Here is a 6,137-nt window from a genome sequence, read left to right on the forward strand (position 1 = left end):
CCTCAAGGTTGGCATGGTGATATTCACGAGATTTCTCCTATGGCAGTCTTCTTCTTCTTCATTGATCAGGTACTAGCCACTGAAATCCTTCGATCACTGCATATTCTCCACTACTCAGTGATTGATCAGTTGTATTTTCGACAGTCACAGCTCTGTCTCCTGATGCTTCCAAATTCTGCAACACTGAATGAGAAAAAGTAATTACTAGGTAAAAAGACGTAAGATGGTTAGTAGTAATATATGGTACACCAACATTTTTTGGAGAGTTGCCTGCATGTCCATAGATGACAGCTTTGATGGTCCAGCATCAGTAATTTGCCATGAGTGTCTGTTCCCCTTTCCATAACCCGCTTCGAGCTGAATCATCAGTTTCCTATGACTGTGCATACGTATGGATACAATTTCCCAGAATACCATGCTTGTACTTCACCGATTCGAGAAGTCTTGCCAAGTCAGCGAGAGGCAGGCTTACCTATGTCTAATCGACATGTTTGTCATATTACATCGACTGGATGTCATAGTAAGACAAGACTTGCTGGAACAAGTGAAATGTTGAGACAGCTAGTTCAGTCTTGCAGATGCCTAATCGACAAGATGAGAGTCAAATGCAATAATGAAAACTGTGTGTGTCACCTACTATTTTCCAAAGTGGTTTATAGAGTTAGGAAGCACTAATTCCTTAAGCATCAGTTGTATAATTAACCTACATCCATAGTATTAGCGTAGATTATGAAATATAGTGGACCGATGTTAAAGCATCCAACAAATGGATAGAAGAGTTCTAAGTACTGAACACAACACCAGTTTACGCAAAATTCCTATGGTTTGGATATTTTTGAACATGCCGCAAAATTCAGATACTTTTGAACATGACAACATGTCTGTGATGGCGCAAGTAGCAATGATCGGCATATCACACAGTACCATCATGCACAACATGAGGAGTGCATATGTCAGCTCTCTCTTCTGAAGGACTGTTCATGTGCCTTGGGCAAGCTTCTGTGTACAAGGTGAGTGTTGTAAATTTTTTTCTGCAAAGTACCTCACTCTGTTTGCAAACTGTATATTTCGAAGTGTCGCCAGATAGACACTGTACCAGATACAGTATTCAGACAATACCTTCTGTATTTGTGTCATACAGTGCATATTGCACTAGTAGAGAGACGCATCGAATTCCTGCATTTCACAATTTCACACCATATTTTCCTTGTTATCGCTTACAGAGCTGCACATCACAGCCTTAAAGACAGAAAAATACAACGCTCTGTAATCAGTACACGAGGACTAACATCGTTAAAAATACTTAAAAACAACAAATGCCCTCATTGTCGCACAATTGTGTAAATCCAAGGAATTATATCCACAATATGTCTACTTTCACTTTATTTGCAGCACCAACAATGAATAATTTCTTCTCACATTAATTTGCTGATATTGGTGCAGACTGCTTAATCGAAATTAACACATACACAAATGTTTTGGTAATTTCATCAATATTTATTCCCATATTCTCTTTGTTTCCATTCGTGCGTTACATAAAAACTTTAGGATTTTGTGATGTGATAAAATATATTATTGATTTCTTCATAGTTTCACTTTAACTATATTACTGACATATGAGAAATTAGAAAGGTGTGGTCTGTTATGAGATTTATTGTTAGAGGTCTGATGAAAGCTCTTATTCTGGCAGTAAACTATTTGTGCAGCTGTGTCAAAATTTAACACTGTTCAGTTATTTCTGTACAAATTTACTGCATTGCACTTGGCCTGGTTATTGAGCATCAGGCCTAATAGTTTTGAAGCGAGAAATTACTGACCATATGCGATATTAAACTGTGTGTAACAGATATTATTTGTAGTGTACGTAAACATCCTATAGCTTTTTTGTATTCTTAAGAAGAGTTTCCATACATGTACCGTTTTTTAGATTTAATCACAGTTTGAATTGAAAAAACTAAGTGTGATTTTTTGTATGTGATAACTTGCTTACAGCTTTTTATGTGCAAACTTCTGTATGTTTGTAATATATATAGCCCTACTGTTTACAATCATCACATTAATTCAAATTGTGTCATCTTATCTTCCCATAATTCTGATTTGTCTCATTTCAGTTGGTGTCTATGCACAAAAATGATGAAAATTTCAATAAAACAATACAACACAATATAACATCAGCATGACAGAAATGTGCAAGAATACAAAAATGTTGGAAACTCCATTGGATTTTTTAAAACTTTGCAGCTAAACAATGAAGCAAATACTAATTTCAATTTATGAAATTCTGCATGTTGTTTGTATATATAGATATCATCAACATATAAGCAAGCATAGATTTTAAATGTCGGCACTTCTAATGCGAGAATATTACAGATTATCAGCGATAGAGAATCTGCCAGATTAGATTGTTAAAATTGTCAACTGTTTGTACATATTGTTCACTAGTCTATCGAAGGTTTAATTGTAGTATATGCCATCATGATACTTAGTCCTATTCTAGTAGTCTGCAAAGTAGGTAGCTATTCGATAATTCTTAAGAATGTCTTGGCCCATTTGTTTGGTATTTATTACTCTAAAAGTTTCACAGAGCAGTAGAGAATTTTTCAACATGTGGTCATCTGTTTGAAATCTGTAGATTTGTTGTCCAGTTTCGTGAGGATTTAGCGTGTGTGGTTTTACATTAAATTCCCAAGAATGGTGTCAGTCAGTAATTAGATCTTTGTGCAACTTATTTATGGATAGCCACTTTTTTTCTTATCTGACATATTTCGATTTCCGTCGTTTCTTCTAAATACTGCTAAATACTTTACTTCTTAGCATAAAAAAACGTTAAACAGATATCATCTAACAATCGTAGTTCAATGTTGGCAGCATGCATGGAATATTAGGTTCACACAATAGGTGTTCCTTGTGGACACTACTATATCTGTACAATTTCGTTACTTCTTCCTTTATGAATTATACACTCTATCTCGTCCTCTCGACAGTATGTCATCACATAACCTAACAAACTGTTTTACTGTTACTGATTATCATTTACTCATTATGACCCAGCTAACACTCCTCCCTGCAGTTGAGATCTCAGAGTAGCTGAAAAGCCACAATAGCTGACTGCCACTTCCAACTGCTTACAGCACAAGTAGTAGACACCTCTCCTCTACCTGGCATTCTCATTAGCCAGCAATATAAATACTGTAGTGCAAGGGCGACCATACCTGAGGGCAAGTGGGGAATACAGCCCACTCCCCACCTCTGTACATTAAGGAAAGGAAAAAAAATATACTATGGGTTGGTGTTTTTCTTTCAAGAAACTGATTAAAAAGTCGATATTACACAGGTTTTTAACAACACTGAAAATGATCGTTTTTATAGCTACTTACAAGTCACAATTCATTTTGCAGTACATTAAAAATAGTGGTAATTATTGGCACTCATTGGCCAGTTACAAACCATTTCTTATGCATTATTCAGAAGTCATCATTCAAAACAGGAGCTAATGAGTGTAGCATCAAGCTACTGGTATTCATATATGATATCATGTAAGTGACATAAGACAAATTTAAAATATAAGGAACAGTGGCATTCATTGGCCAATTACAAAGCATTCATATAGTTTTATAAAACATTATTCAGTATTATTCAGAACTCATCATTCAAGTAATATAGGACATATTTAAAATGTAACACACTGTAACTATTACTCAAGGTCTGTGGTTAGAAAACATCATTCAGTATTTCTCAGAACTCTCTTAAATTGATAGCATTATTTGGGACTGGTAATACATTTTTTTTTTGGTGCTAGCAATGCATTGCGTTGGGATCGATAATTAATTGCTGGGGCATAAAAAGATTTGCTTTTGACTTATTGCTGCAAATAAGGATTAGTAACGTCATGAGTCATGAGTCAGCTGTAGCAAGGTTATGAAACAAGTAGGGTATATGTGATCACATTCATGAATGACACACACAAATGGGTAAAAAAAATGCAAGTACTAGAACAGGTTTAATAATTAACTGCTTATAGCACATTAATTTCATGAATAGCTTCTCCTGGAAAAAATACAAAATGGATTATTGGGCTGAAAGAAGAAACGCATATTATGCTGAAAAGTAGTGAACTTCGAATTAACAGGTAATGAAACGTGTACTCAATATGTATGGACTCTAACTGTCCTTTCCAAAACATTCAGTCATTATACCATGCGACATAAGACATACTGTCAAAACGAACTGCAACAAATACTTAAATAGCTACATAGCATCTCTTAACTAATAGTACATATATAAACTTCATCATTATTCTCATCTGCAAGGAAAAACTACATTATTCATATTACCATAACTTCATTACTATCATCACCTGCAAAGAAAAACTTCATTATTCATATTAGCATATTCTTCATATAACTATTCATCACCATTCATTATCATCTGCAAAAAAGACACTTCATTATTCATATTACCATTTACTTCACACAACTATTCATAGTATAGAGTTTCTTATTTCTAGCATATTTCATCACTAAAACTAAGATGTATAGTTCTGTCTGACAGCCTGCATCAATCGCCTCGTATTCTGAAAGAAAAATAATTAGTTAAGACTGCTATCGTACGATGTGTATAGTATATTCTTGTTAATTCTGATCCATTTACTCTTCATGACTTGGTATTACATTTTCTTTCGTTCATTCCGAAGGTGAAATTCCCATTTCATAGTAATCCACTGTGGTTTGTTTAAGTTATTTCTTTTACACGTTATTGCTTTCTGAAAATGATGAATAAGGATTAATATCTTGCATTTAAATCATATACCCATTAAATAAAAACTGGTTTCTAGTGATATAATTAAGCATACAGCATAGCATGACAGAAAACGTATTATGTCAAAAACATAGAGAGTGTTCAGGTGCAAAAATGTACACACAGTCTCATAATACAATAGCCAAAAGTGTAGAATAGTAAAGATATTGATGTATCATAAGGAAAAATGTCAAAGTCAACTGGTGTTTGTTACATCTTAAACATTTCATAGTGCATACGGGAAAACAATCATACATACACGAAAAATGGAAAAATGTGCACGGTCTGATATATAACGACAAGAAAAGCGACCTGCTAACCTTACCTTGCTGGGCACTTGCCAAGAAAAAATATGATAATCATCAGTAAGTAGTCACATAAATATAATTGCATCATTGGTCATATAAAAATCAGAAAATGGCATTACAGTGTAATAAATCATAAAGTATGTTCATTCAATAAAGGGTTTAATATTGGAGACATGGTGATTGCCTTTACTTTTTCTTGTTCTCAGAGTTTCGACGTGTACTACATTGGGGTGAGGAATGCTGCGAATTCGATATGGACGTGCGTATGGAAGCTCAAATTTACTGCATCTATTCTTTCCTCTGTTGGATAAATAGTGTGTACGTGTTAATATCTTCTGTCCAATGTGAAAGTCACGGCGTGTACAAACCTGTTTTTGCTGTCTTCTCCGGCGCTCTGCGGCGCGTTTGATGTTGTTCAGCACAATGTCAATTATTTCATGGTGTCGTAGTCGATGAGATGTAGGAAAGGATACTAATTCTTTAATTTTGTTAGGTGGTTCAACATTTTTCACTATAACAGTCGGAGATAGCACAGTAGATTCATTTGGTATCGAGTTAATTACATCCTGGAATGAGAGTATGTGTGTGTCCCAATCGATATGTCTTTTATGGCAGTATATTCTACATAGTTTACCAATCTCTTTAGTCGTTCACAAAGGTTCGAAGAAGCGTGGTACCTGGATATATAGATCGGAGAAATGTTTCTAGCTCGTAACATACGTGTCCATCTAGCAGATCGAAATTGTGGTCCATTGTCGGAAATTACTTTCAATACATGCCCTACATGAAATAGAAAATGTTTGACAAATGCATTCGAAACAGATTTAGCAGTAGCTTTGCGTAACGGAGTGAAGGTAACAAATTTTGAAGTGAGTTCAACAGCGACAAAGATGTAGCAAAAACCTCTATTAGTTCTGGGAATCGGACCAAAAATGTCTACAGCGGCCATGTGTCTCAATTTAACAGGTACAATGGGATGTAATGGAGGAATATGTGAAGTCGTATCTGATTTAGCTTTCTGACAGATTTTAC

The sequence above is a fragment of the Schistocerca serialis genome, chromosome 1 (assembly GCF_023864345.2).
Source record: "Schistocerca serialis cubense isolate TAMUIC-IGC-003099 chromosome 1, iqSchSeri2.2, whole genome shotgun sequence".
In the NCBI taxonomy this organism is placed as follows: Eukaryota; Metazoa; Arthropoda; class Insecta; order Orthoptera; family Acrididae; genus Schistocerca; species Schistocerca serialis.